The sequence below is a fragment of the Crocuta crocuta genome, unplaced genomic scaffold (genome assembly GCF_008692635.1).
Source record: "Crocuta crocuta isolate KB4526 unplaced genomic scaffold, BGI_CrCroc_1.0 scaffold17, whole genome shotgun sequence".
NCBI classification, from domain to species: Eukaryota; Metazoa; Chordata; class Mammalia; order Carnivora; family Hyaenidae; genus Crocuta; species Crocuta crocuta.
The window spans coordinates 5,076,727-5,096,025 of NW_027532041.1; the positions used below are offsets into that span (position 1 = coordinate 5,076,727).

Genomic DNA, 19,299 nt, shown 5'->3' on the forward strand with positions numbered 1-19,299 from the left:
GGAACCAGCATGCACTCATACAACTTACCTAACTTGCTTGTACCAGGTTGTCCTCCCCATCCTCGCACCTCAGGCTTCAGCAGATCTGCCCTTCCCAATCACACTCCACTGAGTCCCAGAACTGCAAGTCCCTCCCTCAGAAGACCAGCACAAACCCTACCAACACCATATCTCCTAACTTGCATGTTTTTTAAAATGTTTGTTTGTTTGTTTAAATGTTTTATTTATTTCTGAGAGAGAGAGAGACAGCATGAACAGGGGAGGGTCAGAGAGAAAGGGAGACACAGAATCCGAAACAGTCTCTAGGCTCTGAGCTGGCTGTTAGCACAGAACCTGACGCAGGGCTCGAGCCCACGTACCATGAGATCATGACCTGAGCCGAAGTCAGACGCTTAACCGACTGAGCCACCCAAGTGCCCCTGTTTATTTATTTTTGAGAGAGAAAGAGGGAGAACAAGCAGGAAGGAGCAGAGAAGGAGAGGGAAACAGAGACTCTGAAGCAGGCTCTGTATTGACAGCAGAGAGTCTGATGTGGGGCCCAAACCCACAAACCACGAGATTATGACCTGAGCCAAAGTCAGACACTCAGCCGAATGAGCCACCTAGGTAGGTGCCCCTGACCCATGTGTTTTATAAGACCTCAGTCTGTATAGCAGCAAGGGTAGTTCTTGTTTGGTAAACAAACCACTGCACATCTTGCTGCCAATAATAGGCAAAGAGAGCTGATGTAGACAACTGGACTAAAGGAAAAAGAGGGCAAGACACAACAGGAGAGCATATGCAACACACATAGGAGACACTCTTTAAAGTGCCAGCATCTGAGGAACAGGGGAGATTACACTGGAGGGCACTATTGGACCTCTTATTCATAATACAATTATCATTAAGAGCAAGAGAAGTAACTTACTTTCCTAACACACAGAAACAGACACACAAAGTAAAACAAAATGAGGAGACAGAGAAACATCTCCCAAATAAAAGGACCAAATCACAGTAAGAGACCAAAGCAAAATAGATAAAAGTAATATGCCTGAAAGATAATTTAAAGTAATTATCATAAAGGTACCCACTGGACTGGAGAAAAGAGTGGAGGACATCAGTGAGACCTTTAACATAGGGATATAAAAGAACCAAAAAGAGATCAGGAACACCGAAATGAAATTAAAAATACACTTTATGGAGGAGTTCCTGGGTGGCTCAGTCGGTTAAGAGTCCAACTCTTGGTTTTAGCTCAGGTCATGATTTCAGAGTTTGTGAGATCGAGCTTTGCATTGGGCTCTGTGTTGATGGCACAGACCCTGCTTGGGATTCTCTCTCTCTCCCTCCCTCTCTGCCCCTCCCCTGCTCACACATTCTCTTTCTCACACTCTCTCTCAAAATAAATAAATAAACTTAACAAAATTTCACTTTAAAAAAGTTTTAAAAAATACACTTGATGGAATAAATAGCAGGCTAGATAAAGCAGAGGAAAGAATTAATGACCTGAAATACAGAGTAATGGAAAGTAACCAAGCTGAACAAAGGAGAGGAAAGAAAATTATGCAGATTGAGAATAGTCGTAGGGAACACAGTGACTCCATCAAGTATAATAACATCCATCATTATAAGGATCTCAGAAGGTAAAGAAAGAGATAAGGGGGTAGAATATTTATTTGAAGAAATAATAGTGAAAACTTCCTTAATCTGCAGAAGGAAATAGATATCCAGATTAGGAGGCACAGAGATCCCCCCAAAAAGTTCAACCCAAGTAGGTCCACACCAAGACACATAGTAATTAAAATGGCAAAACATAGTGATGAGGAAAAAATTTTAAAAGCAGTAAGAGAAAAGGAGACAGTTACATACAGAGGAAATCCCATTAAGCTGTCAGCAGATTTTCAGCAGAAACTTTGCAGGCCAGAAGGGAGTAGGATGATATATTCAAAATGCTGAAAGGGAAAAATCTTGCAGCCAAAAACACTATCCAGCAAGGGAATCATTCATAAAGAGATAAAGAATTTCTCAGACAAATAAAAACTAAAGGAGTCCATGACCACGAAACCAGTCCTACAAGAAATATTAAAGGGGACTCTGAGTGGAAAGGAAGACCATAAGAGTACAAAAAATTTTAAAAAAAGCAGTAAAGCCAACATTTCTGTAAAAATCAGTCAAGAGACTCATAAAATAAAAGTGGTAAAATATGATATTATATACCTAAAATGTGGAAGGGAGAGGAATAAAGAATGGGTTCAAACTTAAGCAACTAATATAGATTGCAATCAACTTAATATAGATTGCTAGATGCAGAAGATGTAATATACAAACTTAATGATAGCCACAAATCAAAAATCAGTAGTAGATATGCAAAGAATAAAGAGAAAGGGATCCAAGTATACCACTTAAGAAAGCTAACAAACCATGAAAGAGAGCAAGAGAGTTCTTTTTTTCTGGGAAAATCTAAAGAAAAAAAAAGCACAAAACAAGTAGCAAAATGGCAATGAATACACACTTATCAATAATTACTTTGAATGTAAATGGACTAAATACTCCAATCAAAAGACAGAATGAGAGTGGATTAAAAAAAAAAAAAAACAAGACCCATATATATTGTTTCAGACTGAAAGGCACCTGCTAATTTAAATTGTAGGGATGGAGAAATATTTACCATGCAAATGGATGCCAAAGAAAGCTGGGATAGCAGCTTATGTCAGACAAAACAGACCTTAAAGTAGAGACTGTAACAAAAGACAAAGAAGGACACTATATAATAATAAAGGTGACAATCCAACAAGAGGACATAGCAATTTTAAATATTATGCACCCAACATGTGAGTACCCAAATACATAGAATAGTTAATAAAAAACACAAAGGAACTAATCGATAGTAATACAATAATAATAGAAGACTTTAACACCCCACTTACACTGATGAACATAATATCCACACAGAAAATCAGTAAGTGGCTTTGAATGACATGTTGGACCAGATGGACTTAACAGACATATTCAGAATATTCCATCTTAACATAACAGAATATGCTGGGTGTCACACTGGCTTGCTGGATGACAGTCACAGCAAGGAAATGGTAGCGTTTGTACAGCTCCTGCCATGAGAAACAAAAACTGGTATCTCCTTCTGCTACTACTGGCTCATGTTGGAAATGAGCCTGCTGGTATTGACCAGGCCTCACAATATTCCAGATCAGACCCATATCCCCCACAGTATATTCCTGCCTTTTCAAAGAGACTTCAGATGAAAACATTGTGGATGATTGTTAAAAGGCTCTTCCTATGGGCCTTGCAGATCCAAGACTCACATAATAAAGGGGACTAAGAACATGAGTTACAATTGAGTCTGGCCCTGTGACAAAGAGCCTAATTTAGAGTTAAGGACAGATATCCACCCCCACCCACTTGTTTCTGCTTGGAGCATTTTCTGGCCTTGAATATGCTGATTGCTCTCTGTAAAGGAACCTATTGAGGAACTTCTTCTTTTGTGATTATGGGAACAAAGGTGTTTCCTGAAAGACCTGTTTTTCTTGATACTCCACCTTAAACAAACAAACTATTGACCCCTGCCCACAAAGAAGTAACTTCACCCTTTTTATGCAAAAAACATTGTCTGGTATGCTAAAGATGTCTTCCTTCCCCATAGGATAAGCATCTAAATCACCTACCTCAATCACTATTGATAAAGGTTATGCATGAGTCTTCTACAAATCTATGTTCCGGGAAATTCTTACATATCAAAGAAGTTTGTCATCAGAAATCATTGTCAAAGGCAAATGCCACTTCTGTTCCATCCCCCAAACACTTAAATTATAAAATAAAGTTGAGCCCTAGTCAGAGTGGAGATGCCTGCCTGGTGACCAGAAAGAATCTCGGGGCTTTCTCACTCCCTCCCTTGCTGACACCGTCCATCCTTCAGGGACCCCTGGACCCCTGCTGGAGCTGGTCTCTGACAAGAATACATATTCTTTTCTAGTGCTCATGGAACATTTTCCAGAATAGATCACATATTAGGCCACAAGACAAGTCTCAACAAATAAAAAAAAAATCTAAGTAACACCATACATCTTTTCTGACCACAACACTATGAAACTAGAAATCAACCACAAGAAAAAATCTGGAAAGACCATAAATACATGGAGGTGAATAATATGCTCTTAAACAAGGAAAGAGTCAACCAAGAAATCAAGAAAGATATAAAAATTTACATGGTAACACATGAAAATGAAACACAGTACAAAATCTTTGGGATACAGCATAAGTGGTTCTAAGTAAATAGCAACACAGGTTTACCTCAAGAAGCAAGAAAAATCTCAACTAAAATACCTACCCATACACCTAAAGGAGGTAGAAAAAGAAGAATAAAACACAAACTCGGGAAAAAAATTTTAATAATAAAAACAAGAGCAGAAATAAATGATATAGAAATTCAAAAAACCAATAGAATAGATCAATGAAACCAGGTTCTTTGAAAAGGTCAACAAAAATGGTAAACCATGGGGTACCTGTGTGGCTCAGTCAGTTGAGCATTCCACTTTGACTCAAGTCATAATCTCACAGTTTATGAGTTCGAGTCCTGCATTGGGTTCACTGTTGTCAGTGCAGAGCCAACTTTGGATCCTCAGTTCCCTTCTCTTACTTTCCTTCCCTTCCCTCCTTCCTTCTCTCTCTCTCTCTCTCTCTCTCTCTTTCTCTCTCTCTCTCTATCTTTCTCAAAAATAAATAAACATAAAAAATAAACCTGATAAACTTCTAGCAAGACTCATTAAAAAAAGGGAGAGAGAGAAGACCGAAATAAACAAAATTACTAATGAAAGAGAAGTAATAAGCAATACCACAGAAATACAAATAATTTAACATAGTATTATGAAAACCTATATGCCAACAAATTGGACAACTTAGAAGAAATGGATAAATTCCTAGAAACATATAACCTACGAAAACTAAAGCAGGAAGACATAGAAACTTTGAATAGATGGATCACCAGCAATGAAATTGAATCAGCAATCAGAAAACTCCCCAAAACCCTTCAACAAAGCAGGTCTAGAGGGAACATATCTCAATATAATAAAGGTATAGAAAAACCCACAGGCAACATCTTACCCAATGGTGAAAAACTGAGAGCTTCCCCTAAGGTCAGGAATAAGACAAGGATGACCACTGTCATCATTTTTATTATACATAGTATTGGAGGTCCTAGTCACAGGAATTAGACAATATAAAGAAATAAAAGGCATTCGAATAGGTAAGGAAGAAGTAAAACTCTCATGATTTGTACTTTCATCATGACATGATAATATATATAGAAATCCCTAAAGACTCCACCAAAAAAACACCAGAACTGATAAAAGAATTCAGTAAAGTCACAGGATACAAAATTACTGTATAGAAATCCATTGAATTCCTGTACACTAATAATGAAGCAGCAGAAAGTGAAATTAAGAAAACAGTCCCATTTACAGTTGCACCAAAAATAATAAAATATCTAAGAATAAACTTAACCAAAGAGGTGAAAGACTTCTACTCTGAAAACTATAAAACACTGATGAAAGAAATTCAAGATGATGCAAAGAAATGGAAAGACATTCCATGCTCATGGATTGAAAGAACAAATGTTGTTAAAATGTCTATACTACCCAAAGTAATCTACATATTTTGTGCAATCCTTATCAAAATACCACCATTTTTAACAGAAGTAGAACAAATTACCCTAAAATTTGTATGAAATCACAAAAGACCTCAAATAGCCAAAACAATCTTGAGAAAGAAAAACGAAACTGGAGGCATCACAATTCCAGACTTCATATTATATTACAAAACTATAGTAATTAAAACAGTATGGCACATAAATAGACACATAGGTCAATAGAATAGAACAGAAAACCCAGAAATAAACCCACAGTTACATTGTCAAATCTTTGACAAAGGAAGAATGAATATACAATGGGAAAAAGACAATCTTTTCAACAAATGGTGCTGGGAAAACTGGACAGCCACATATAAAAGAATGAAATTGGACAACTTTCTTTCACCGTACACAAAAATAAATACAAAATGGATTAAAGACCTAAATATGAGACTGGAAACCATAAAAATCCTTGAAGAAAGCACAGGAAGTAATGTCTCTGATATCAGCTACAGCAACATTTTTCTAGATCTGTCTTCTGAGGCAGGGTGATATAAGTAAAAATAAACTATTGAGACTACATCAAAATAAAAAGTTTCTGCTCAGCAAAGGAAACAACAAAACTAAAAGGCAATTACAGAATGGGAAAAGATATTTACAAATGACATATCCAATAAAGAGTTAGTATCCAAAATATATAAAGAACTGACACAACTTAAAACCTATAAAACAAAAATCTAATTTAAAAATGGGCAGAAGACCTGAACAGACATTTCTCAAAGAAGACATGCAGATGGCCAACAGACACATGAAAAGACATTCAACATCACTCATCATCATGGAAATGAAAATCAAAACTACGATATAATATTACCTCATACTTGTCAGAATGGCTAAAATCAAAACCACAAGAAACAAAACGTTTTGGCAAGGATGTGGAGAAAAAGGAACCCTCTTACACTGTTCATGGGAATGCAAATTAGTACAGCCATGTAGAAAACAGTATACAAGTTCCTAAAAAAATTAAAAATATAACTACCTTACAATCCAAGAATCATACCACCCAAAAAATACAAAAACATGAATTCAAAGGGATACATGCACCCCTATATTTATTTCAGCATTATTTACAATAGCCAAACTATGGAAGCAATCCAAGTATCCAAGGTTAATAGATAAAGAAGATGCTTTATCTATACACAATGGAATATTATTCAGGCATAAAATAGAATGAAGTCTTGCCATTTGCAACAACATGGATTGAACTAGAGAATATAATGATAAGTGAAATAAGTCAGAAAAAGACAAATATCATATGGTCTCATTCATTTGTGAAATTTAAGAAACAAATGAGCAAAGGAAAAAAAAAAGAGAGGCAAGTCAAGAAACAGACTTTTAACTACAGTGGACAAACTGATGGTTACCAGAGGGGAGAGGAGGAGGGGGATAGGGGAAATAGGAGATGGGATGAAAAAGTACATTTATCATGTTGAAAAAAAATAATAAAAAATGCATTTAAATTTATTGATAAATAACAAGTAGTCACGAAAAGCTAAAAGAAAAATTAAATTTAAAAAGCAAAAATAAAACCACAGGGGTGTCATTGAGAATACGTGGAGGGGAGAGGTACAGAGACAAGAATGCAAGCACAGAGATTCATGAAGCTACCACAATAAGCCTAGCAAACATGCAACTGGCTCAGTCTCTAGGACAGCAGTGGAGACGGTGAGAAATAGTAGGATTTGGGATCTATAGCCCAGGTGATTTCCTCTAGGAAGTGAAGACTTTTGATCTAAGTAGCTGCAAAGATTGAGTCACCTTTAAGGGGCGGGGAGGGACTAGGTGGAAGAGATTTGAGTGAGAATTCTGTTCATGAGAACCTGTTGACCCTGTCTCTTTGGAAAGGCTGTGCTTAGGCTCCTGAAGTCAGTACTCACCACCCACCTTTACCTGCACACATGCACGTACACACACACACTCATATATACACAGTCATATACTCTCTCACCCACACATTTGCATACACACTCATGCACTCTTACATACATACACACATTCACACACCCATATCCCATCAGCAAATGTTTTCATGGATTCTTCCCAAATATACTCTAAGCCTATTCAAAAGAGCTGTGATGATCAAGATTAAAAGCTTCTGCACAGCCAAGGAAACAACCCAGAAAATTAATAGGCAACCAACGGAATGGGAAANATAAGAATAATAAGATCACAAATCTAAAGTAGCAAGAGGAAACCAAATACCCAGTATTTCCCAGATATATTTAAAAATGTGCAGGCATGTGTGTAATATATACAGCCAGTGGTTCTTCTTGTTCCTGAGATGCAAAGAAGCAAAATAACTGCACAAGCCAACTACTGTGTAAGGTAATCCTGCACAGCAATCCCAGATTGCAGGAACATCTTACAGAAACGGTTTGAAGCCTGTAAAATATGCCCTGAACACTCAGTGTTCGAAAGTGCTGTTTAGTGATAGGTAAGAAGTGACAGTATTTTTCAGGATGTGAGGGTCTGGGTAGAACGCCTATACATACAGTGACATCAGACACTGTGATCATGTTAACACGACAATTCATACAAAGGGAGAGGTGCCTAACCCTATCTGAGTACTCCCTATGAGTCCCCTTATGAGTAGCTTCTTTAAATCTTTCTTGGTCTGGGTTCCCAAGGACTTACTGTACACGTGAATGAGAATCTTTAAGTGTCTTTATCACTTACATATGGAATCTTAAAAAAAAAAAAAAAGAAAGAGTCAAATTCAGAAAAAGAGTAGAAAAGTGGATGCTAGAGGCTGGGGGTTGGGAAAATAGGGAGAGGTTGGGAAACGAGGTAGCAAACTTTCAGCTATAAGATGAGTAAGGTATAAAGATCTAATGTATAACATGGTGATTATAGTGTATAACACTATTGTATAATTGAAATTTGCTAAGAAGGTAGAACTTAATTGTTTTTACACACATGAAAAGATACATATGTGAGGTGATGGATGTGTTGATTATTATGGGAACAATCTTCTCACAGTGTATACATATATCAAATCATCAGGATGTACACTTTGAATATCTTTACAATTTTATGTGTCAATTATATCTTCACAAAGCTGAAAAAGAATAATCGTAATCTCCCGATTCACAATGCAGTGGATCTCTGTATTACAAACACCAGGTTTACAAAGAATTCACCCTGCACACCATTTCTGTGGCTGTATTCCCCATCAGGGCCTTATTACCATCATAGGATGTGCTATTTTTCAGCTTCAGAAGATAATGTGGCAATTGGGACCAAAGGGTGTTCGGCTAAGTGAAATAAGTCAGACAGAGAGAGACAGATATCACACGATTTCACTTACATATGGCATCTAAAAAGCAAAACAAATGAATAAATGAATGAACAGCAACAGAAAACAGGAACAGACTCAGAAAATATAGGAAATAAACTGGTAGTTGCCAGAGGAGACGGGGGTGGGGGAATGAGCAAAATAAGGGAAGGGAATTAAGAGGTAAAAACTCCCAAGGAAAAAGGGGAAAAAAAAGATGACAAAACAATACTTTATCTTTAATAGTAGTTAGAACTTAGAGGCAGCTTTGGGTTTGGCTGCAAATCACTTCACTTTTCAACACTGCCTGAAATTCCACTCTAGGGTTTGGATTAGTAAACACTTACTTTAAAAAATTAGAGGCGGGATGGGTGGTGAAAAATTTTAAAAAGAAGAGAAACAGAAGTCAAGGATTGTTAAGAAGTTGGCAGACATTCACACATTTCTGTGAATCAGATTGGATTCCTTCTAATACTGCATCCATCTTTCACAAAGTTTTGACCATTATTTCTCTGTTGCTTTAGAATCAAGTCTTCTTATCAAATTTTGTTTAATCCATAATTATGTAGTAAGAGAATGATTCATGACCTTCCAGCCAAACTGAAAGTTGCTTACAAACCACCACCATTTGGAAGTCCAGCAAGGGCCAACACGGGGTAACATGTCATCAGCTTCATTTCTAACAGAGTCATCTACTGACCCCACAACCGCTAGGTGTCCTAGTTTCTACTGGATGTTTCAGGAAATCCAGAAATGAATATGTCATGGCCTTGTTTTAGAGAAATTCACAGCCATTGAGAAATCAAACATGTGGAGTTATCAGACATGTGAAAAACTGAAATGCTGGCAAAAGTGGAAAAGTTGCTTCAATTAAACAATAAGCAATGCTCTGTGAAAAAAACGAAGGGCGGGCCATCTGGGTGGTTCAGTCAGTTAAATGTCTGACTTCGACTCAAGTCATGATCTCATGGTTCATGGGTCAGAGCCTCACATGGCTCTGTGCTGAGAGCAAGGAGCCTGCTTGGGATTCTCTCTCTCCCTCTCTCTCTGCCTGTCTTGCACTTGCTATCTCTCTCACCTCTCTCTCTCAAAATAAATAAAATAAACTTAAAAAACATAAAAGAAGTGAAAGGCAAGTGTTGGAGGTATCCGAGAACTTCCCAGAGAAGAAATCTGGATAGACACTGTGTCCCAAGGTCACTGGGCTAAGATTTGCATAGGGTTCACCATCTAGGCTGGAGTGGAGACAAAACTTTAGACAGGCCCTCTCTCCCCAATGTGATGACCTCAAAATATTGTCTAGACATCCTGAATGTGAATGTTACTCTCTTTGTTTTGCTTCTTGGCTAACTTCTGTGGGGCCCAATCTTGCATTACATACCAAAGTCTATTTACAGCTTCTGTGTCTGCTTCGCTTTTCTGACTAAGGCATTTAACATTTTGCCCCTGGTTTCATTTTTGAAGCACATTCTGTTTTCATTCTCCTCTTCCTCTTTGGTAACCAAAATGACCGCAGGCTATGCCTATTTTATAGCCTCATTCTTCCCATGTCAACTCCAATACTATCACGTGCAATTAGTTTTGAAAGAGGAAGAAAATAGGGAAAAGAAACTTGAATGCTGAGAGCACAGACTAAATCAAGACTCAGAGGTGAAAACAAATGTAGGCATGGAAATGATAAGAAGGGGTCCATTCCTCCCAAGAATGGTGATGGAAGCATCTGTTCCGGCCCCTCTCCTGGCTTTGTCAATGGCCATCTATCTTCTCCCTGTGTCTCTTCACATCACCTTTCCTCTGTGAATGTCTGCCTCTGGGTTCAAATGCTCCCTTTTAAAAAGCTATACAGATCTAGAGTCTACACTAATGATCTTATCTTCACTAACTGCACCTGCCATCACCCTGTTTCCAACAGAGATCGCATTCTGAGATACTGGGTGTTATGACTTCAATATAGGAACATTGGGAAAGACAATTCAAACCATAACAGTAGTCAAGGAAAAAGTGGAATAATATCGTAAGGGTTGAGGAGCAATGTTTTGTTTTTGATTTTGTGAGGCTACAATGTAATTGAGAGAAGATGGGAATGGGTGACTGAAAAATGAGGTATTAAGAAGAGAGGTTCAAACTGAAGAGATGGAAAAGGTGGAGCCTAGAACAGTGGACGGAGGCTTAGATTTGGAAATGAGGGGATTTGGAAAAGAGGTGGAAATTTCAGACAAGGGCAGAGAAGAGTCAATTTCACCTTTTGTGGATGAGTGACTCTGAGGTTAAATAAACTCTGGCTGGGAGTTTTAAAAGAGGATAAAATTAGGGCGACTGGGTGGCTTAGTCGGTTTAGCGTCCGACTTTCGCTTAGGTCATGATCTCGCAGTTCGTGGGTTCGAGCCCCGCGTCGGGCTCTGTGCTGACTGCCAGCTCAGAGCCTGGAGCCTGTTTCAGAGTCTGTGTCTCCCTATCTCTCTGACCCTCCCCTGATCACGCTGTCTCTCTCTCTCTCTCTCCCCTAGAAATAAATAAAAAAAAAATAAAAGAGGATAAAATTTTTGTACTCGTTATTATGGAGAATGGAACAGGGAATTAACAGATGATAAATAGAGGAATTCATGGGGTGCCTGGGTGGCTTAGTCTGTTAAGTGGCCAACTTTGGCTCAGGTCATAATCTCAAGGTTCATGGGTCTGCGCACCATATCAGGCTCTATGCTGACAGATCAGAGCCTGGAGCCTGCTTCAGATTCTCTGTCTTCCTCTCTTTCTTTCTGCCCCTCTCCCACTTGTGTGTGCACTCTCTCACTCTCTCTCTCAAAACATTTAAAAATAAATTAATAAATAAAGGGATTCATGAGGCTAGCTAATAGGTCATTTCCTTTTAAAATATATCTAATCAGAAAATTATGCAAATGTTTCATTTTCTTTCAGAAGTAGAAGCAGAGAAAATGAGTGATTGAGTTTACTCACAAGTAGTGCTGGTGGCCCAGGCTTAAGAGTATGAGGAGGGAAGCCAGAAACAGGCAAAAGGAAATGGAGTGTGGGGAGAGCAGGGTTGGTAGATGCTCTGGAACCAAGTGCAGCCACAGGACTTTCCCAGTTCTTTGGAATGATGAACATCACAGAGATCTAAGGCCTCAGTACTGAAGGTCTCCAAGGGGATGCTGAAGTAGCACAGAAAGGTTGTAGGGATTTAAGGGGTGAGTGTGTTAAGCCGTAAAAGAATGCTTTCTCTGGTGTCCACTTCAAATCGACTCACTTTCACTAGTATGATTATGAAAGCAGTATTACACTGAGTTATAATAATAGTTTAACTATACAAATCCATTTTCATGGAAATTTTACTTAAGGGCTAAATGAGGAAGGAGATGGAGGAGGAAAGGAGGAGAAGAGGAAGGAGGAAGGCGGATGGTACAGAGGAAGTAGGAAGAGGGAGAAGGGGAGGAGGAAACAGGAGTTGGAAAAAAGACATATAAAGAATTATTGTAAAAGTCACAAGTAAAAGCAGAGGGAGAAGAAACTTTTTCTAAGCCTTTAAACTTAACGAGCTGGTGAAGATTCTGTAAACAAAATGACAGCAGGTAGTTTTAAACCTAGTGATCATGGAATACAATGTTCTTTATTTGCTTCCTTAACTCATCTCCTTCTTAGATGGGCATAAACATTTCTGAAGAACTTTCTAAATCAAATTTCCCCTGGAAATGAAAGCATATGGTTCACTAAGCTTTAAATTAACCCACAAGTTAAGGCTCCAGTAAGTTTTCACCAATGTGAAAAAGCCCATCATATTGTAGATTTTCCATGCTCACAGGCAAATGCAGTACTATTTATACTTATTTTGTCTGTTAGTAATGAAATTGTTTCTAATTTATGTTCTGTAAAAAGTGACATCTGCTTTTAATTGAGAAGTTCATTAAAAAATCAGACAAGTAAAACAAATTATTCACTAAAATGAAGACAGAGGAACTGAAATGCACTAATGCAGTTCCCTTTACTGTTTGGGGACTCACTTAATCTCTGCCTTGAGACATTGCAGATCCAGACCCCACTTTATTTTTTAAATTACAATAAAATATTATAAAAGAAACAAACTCTGCTTCATTGTATGCATTTTCCTTATAATTATCAGAGATGATGTAAACTGATTTACTGAAGCAGTATGTTTTATAGTGGTTTTACCATTTTCTCACAAACCTTCAGTAAAAGAATTTGGGGATGTAATGAAAGTTCAAATAGAACAGTCAGCTTCTTTATACAGGTTAGTACTGCCACAGTGAGAAGAAAATGATGTATGATATATGTACATGGTTTAATAACATATAATCATTAAAAACAGATTTAAAATATGTATTTAAATGGAGAAATGATTACGATATAATGCTAATTGGAAAACTCACACTGCAAAACAACACATACACAATTTTGTATATAAAAACATATAATGTATTATACACACATACCCAGTTTGGGGATATTCAATTTTATGTATACTTTATAGTTCCTACCCATTTCCATACACACCCACACATTGTGATTTCAATTTTCTTTAGTTTTGTGTGTTTTCTAATTTTTCCAAAATGAAAATCTATTATGTAATCAGAAAAATAAAATAGTAAACATATTTTTAAAGAGCTGCTTCCTTGTAGTGGCTCTACTGATGATAATTATGCATTTAAATTATTCAAATAAGCTTGCAAGAGATTGTGCTTTACTTTATCATCTTATAGTTATAAATATTTTATAACTTTAAGCTTGGCTTTTTCCTCTAAATAAAGTTTACATGGGACTTAAACACTGGTATTTTTTAAGATCTCCAAGTAATACTTTTTGAAGGAACTTGAGGCTAAGATCACAAATCCAATTTATGAAATCACTCAGCAATAACTGGAAAATATTTTCAATGACTTGGAAAATCGGATTAGATGATGAATCATAGAATATGGTTTTAATCTTGAACTGAGGAATGTGAATTCTACTATATTAAAACATTAAAGATGATATTTCTATACATGTCAGAACACCAAAGATCCTTGTTAATTAAAGACTTTATAAACAATATATAGTCATCTGGAAAATTAAGGAGGATATGGACATACATGAAATATATGGGAAAAAGTCTAAGTCAGTGCCTCTTAAATTTTAGTGTCAATTCAAATCCTCTGGGGAAATTTGTTAAAATGCAGATTCTGACCCCAAAGGTTTAGTGGTTAGAGTCTGAGATTCTGTATTTCTAAGATTTCCAGATGCTGCTGCTGTCTGGGGACCACATGTTGAGCAACAAGGTTGTAAGTCTTCTTTAAGCCTTTAAGTTGGGGTTTGGGTTGCCTGAATGGCTCAGTCAGTTAAGCACTGACTCTTGGTTTCAGCTCAGGTCATGATCTCACAGTTTGTAAGATCAAGGCCTTCATTGGGCTCTGTACTTACAGCANCTCTTATCAAAACTGCAGTCACTTTCTAAGTGACTTTCCTGTCTTCAATATCACTCCTTCTCATTCTGATCATTCACAGTTTCCAAGGTAATCTTCAAAACTGCAAATCAGTTTTACCACTACTATATTTGGAGGGTACCTCATTGTCCATCATGTCTCTAACCCAAATGCTTACTGGTGCTGAGCACATAATGTGAATGAGGTGAAGCAAAGGTGGGGGGGGGGGGNAGATCAAGGCCTTCATTGGGCTCTGTACTTACAGCATGGAGCCTGCTTGGGATTTTCTCTCTTTTCTTTCTGTCCCTTCCCCACTTGTGTGTCCTCTCTATTTAAAATTAAAAAATATTAAAAAAATATTTATAATAGAAAAATATTTTTAAAAAAGGCANTAAAGGAAATAGCTATTACAGGGCTCCAAGCAAGTGTTGCTATGTTTATATGGAAAGGTGAGTCTGATATTTCCAGATCTTCCAGTTTTCTTAGAAGGAGAATCTGGACTGCTTTTTTCATAAAAACATCACTATTTTAAGACTGAGAATAAATTAATTAATTTGGTGCCCCAAACTACCTAGGATCTGTGAGCATAAGGTTCAGATCTCAGTATTTTTTCAAAGTTCCCAGGTACTTCTAGTATGCATGAACTACAAAGGGTCTGAACTAAACCAAGCTTTGAAGCAACAGAAGAGGATTAATAGCCTACCATAGTGGTATGAAAGTTACTTTAAACTGAAAATATCTGAACAATCTGCAGTCACAGAAAGAAATATCACCTAAACTTAAGCAAAGTCTCCTAAAAATATCACTACCATTGACCCTCTTCCCAGATAATTTCCTAAGTGAAAGAATACTGACCCTTAGTACCAGGAGGTACAAATTCAGCTGCCATAAACTCTCCCACTGGGAAACTTCCAGCCAGGAAGAAGACAGACTGCCCATTTCATTTACATCAAAAAGCCCAACAGAACCTTCCATACCCTTCCACTGGGACCCTAAGCCCCCACACCCTTTTTGTTAAATTGATATACATAAACCTGAACTTCTGGCTATTCCACAAATTTTCCATTACTGGGATCTCCCATGCATATATGAAAATAAACTTGGTCTTTACTCCTGTTAATCTGTCTATTGTCAATTAATTTGCAGGCATCAATCGCTTCACACAAATTGGAAGAGGAAGTTTTCCTTCCAACAGAAGTTCAAGTTCATTCCTGAAGGCAGTTCTTAACATTATTTCTGAGGTATGGAGGAAGGAATGATTATACCTCCTCAAAAGAGATAATAAGGAAGTATTTGTTTATATATTATTTTAACATATCCTAAAAACAGCTGTGAACTCCAAAGTTTGAATTCGAGGCTAGGAGAATCAAATTCATATAAGAGAATATCTAGGAGTATGTAAGGCTTCTAACCGAAAGGTGGTTTATAATCATCAATGTCTGCTATTTCTTTATCTGCTACATATGTAAAAGGAAAGTATTTTTCATATTTAGTAAAGAAAATGTAACAATTTAATACAATTTACTCATAGTCAAAGATTATAATAAAAATTCCTTTTGAATTAACAATAGAACTCCCCTATGACCCAGCAATAGCACTGCTAGGAATTTACCCAAGGGATACAGGAGTGCTGACGCATAGGGGCACATGAACCCCAATGTTCATAGCAGCACTCTCCACAATAGTCAAAACATGGACAGAGCCTAAGGGTCCATCAACTGATGAATGGATCAAGAAGATGTGGTTTATCTATACAATGGAATACTACATGGCAATGAGAGGGAATGAAATCTGGCCATGTGTAGCAACATGGATGGACCTTGAGGGTGTTATGCTGAGTGAAATAAGTCAGGCAGAGAAGGACAGATACCATATGTTTGCACATAGAGGTGGATTAGGAAGAACTTAACAGAGAACCATGGGAGAGGAAAAGGGGAAAAATAATTGGGGAGAGGGAGGGAGGCAAACTGCGAGAGACTCTTGAAGGCTGAGAACAAACTGAGGGTTGATGGGGTTGGGGGAGAAGGGAAGGGGGTTGATGGGCATGGAGGAGGGCAGTTGTTGGGATGAGCACTGGGTGTTATATGGAAACCAACTTGACAATAAACTAAGGAAAAAAATTCCTTTTGTTCAGAATTTATTCAGAATATTTCAACGCATTCTGAATAAGGTGTCATATTTATTAAGAGAAGGAAGTTTTCCAAATTCTTATTTCAGTATATTCTACCAAGAAATGATAGAGGCATTTTCAAAATTTATTTACAAAGAACTTACTGAGTAGACTAACAAACAATACAGAACAGCTTCCTGCTGTTCAATTTAGCTGTGGGGAGCAGAAACACCTACTTTCCCTGTGTAACCAGATTACTTATATGAGTTTCACTAATGAATCCCCAGCTTGAGGCCTTATTTATACACTAAACCTCCTTTGAAAGAAACATTCCCCCTTCCTCTCCTCATACCCAAACAAAACTCCAAAATATAATATGCCGATTCCTGTTTAAGGCCATATAAAATTGGAATTCTTTCCTAATAACAAGGAATGAGATGGTTGAAAAAGGACACATGAAAACTATTTGAACATTTACACCATTAATGGGGAAAGAAGAACAACATTTTTGAGCCACTACTATAATAGGGGTGCTTTCACAAATAGTTTCTAATTGAGTTTTCATATATCCTCATGATAGGTAAAGAAGGTAAGGCTGAGAGACGTTAAATGTGCCCAAAGTTATATAGTGAGTGACAGCAGGGATTTGAACCTTTTATTTATTTATTTATTTTTGGTGTGGATGCAACCCATTATAACATTATAATCTACTTAAAAAAAAACTTGTCCATCTAGGTGGAAAGGGGGTCAGTAAAGGTAGCTAAAGAAAGTATCTAACCAGCAAATGTTGGTAGGTCCTTTCAGAACCCTTAACACTGTAAATAAGACTAACTTCACAGGGCCCTGAGTTTAGAAGGGACCCATGCTTGGTTTAGTGTTCTGCTGTTGCTGTATTGAAATCTCAACAATTTATGAAGAAAGGCTTCCGCATTTTTACTTTGTGATGGGTCCTACATATTATGTACCTGGTCCTTTTTCTAAAGGCCTACAAAGTGAGAAGGAAGTTTATAGATATGAGAACTTTCCTTGAGGAATCAAAAGGTGGTTGGGTCTCAGTGTTAGGAGCATATGTCTTAAAATAGAATAAAGTTAGATACCATGACAGGAGATATGTCAGGGGAGAACTTTCTGGGTATGATGCTTTCTTTCCCACTTGCTTGGTCAGTGCCTGTCAATGTACCATTGACAGAAAATAGTGGCTCCAGTCCAGTAACAGCTAGAGGGAAGAAGTAACATCAGGATGGCACTGGAATCTGACCAGGCAGATAGTTACTATATGAGAGATAATCAAACTGATCTGTTTCTTAGTGAGCCCTCTCTAATTCTCCGTAGGTGAAAAGGATAGAACATAACCCAGAGAAATGGGTCTTGAAACAAAGCAGGACTGAGAGTCCAATCAGCGGGAGGTCCTTTAAGGGGTCCCCTACTTTGTATGTGTCTGGGATAGAGGGGAAAACCAGGAGTGGTTGAGCCCTAACTGAAACAACAGAAGCTCTCTGCACTCAAGGGCACCCAGCCCCCAACCAACTCATCTAGAAGTTAGAGCACCAGCTTTCATACCTTCCATGCCTTACCAGTCAAAATTGCTGATATCCCAAGGGAATATTAACTAGAGGAAAATAACATCTGATGAGCACACACAACACACTGAAACACCTGAATAAAAAGAAGTAGAATTAAGGCACTGGACAGATCAAATATTTATTATATGAATACAGAATACCTTAAGATATAGGGAAGAACATTAGATACATGAAACGGGGAAAAAACAATTACAAAGAAGAATCAGTGTGAGGCAATGGCATAAAAAATGGAATCGCTGAAGTGAAGAACTTGGCAAGAAGGCTGAATAACAGAAGAAGTACAGTAGGGACCTCAGTGAGCTAGAAGGTCAGGCATTAAGAAGGGATAAAGAAATAGGAGCCAATTAAAATTGTGAAAGATAGAAGTAGAACATTCATATCTATATAAAAGAACTTGCCGAAGTCTTATTAGAACTGAGGTTATATGTCAACAAATATTTTCTCCAGACTGTTTCAGATTTTCCTCGGGACTATGAGAAACCATATATTACAGGGAATATAACTCCAAACATGCCTAAATTTTGTGAATAAACCACTTTTGTTTGTTTTAAAGAAGGCAATAATCCTGTGCAAGTTGGGTCATCTCTTGGGCTTAGCATTTAGGGATTTTGATAGAATTTTCACTAAAAAAACTTAAGAGTTTGACACCCAGAGAATAAACTGCTGTTTAACCTCAACAACAAAAAATAATTTCCTAAACAGATAAACCAAATGCTGAAAAACTTTAAAGAACCTTAAAAAACATCAGTCATAACAGTCTTCTGTAATTGAAATCTTTTATTAATCAGGCAAATATCCAAACAAAACACAAGGAACACCTGTGTATACTGCAGTATTCAGAGAGAAGCCATAAACAAACAAAAGCATCCTGATCCCTATGAGACTTCAGTCCAGATAAATGCAGTCTACTGCTTCCTCTGCCTGTCTCCCTCTCCCCATACTTGCCACCAATCCCACCCTCTCAAACATATAAATATTTATTTGGTTTGTCTTCCTTAGTTTCAGCCTTTATCTAGTAGTGCTAGCCTACTGTTTTCCAGAGCTTCAAGACTTGGCTGTATCTATAGCTATCAACCATCCAAGATATTAATAATAGAAAATTCTCTTAAGTCTTGATACTGATTGAAGTTTTCACTCTTCCCACTCAATCTACTACAAATTGACTTTTGTTAACCTTAGAGATCAAAATGGGGCACCTGTAAAGAACCTGGGAAAGCATTTATAGACCCCACACACACAAACGAATC

At 37.5% G+C, this 19,299-nt stretch overlaps 1 protein-coding gene across 1 annotated transcript in view; it reads right to left on the reverse strand.

The window, feature by feature from the left end:
* Positions 1-19,299, reverse strand: part of CCDC141 (coiled-coil domain containing 141) — a 193,212-nt gene that overhangs the window by 92,535 nt on the left and 81,378 nt on the right. The gene's annotated exons all lie outside the window — the stretch shown is intronic.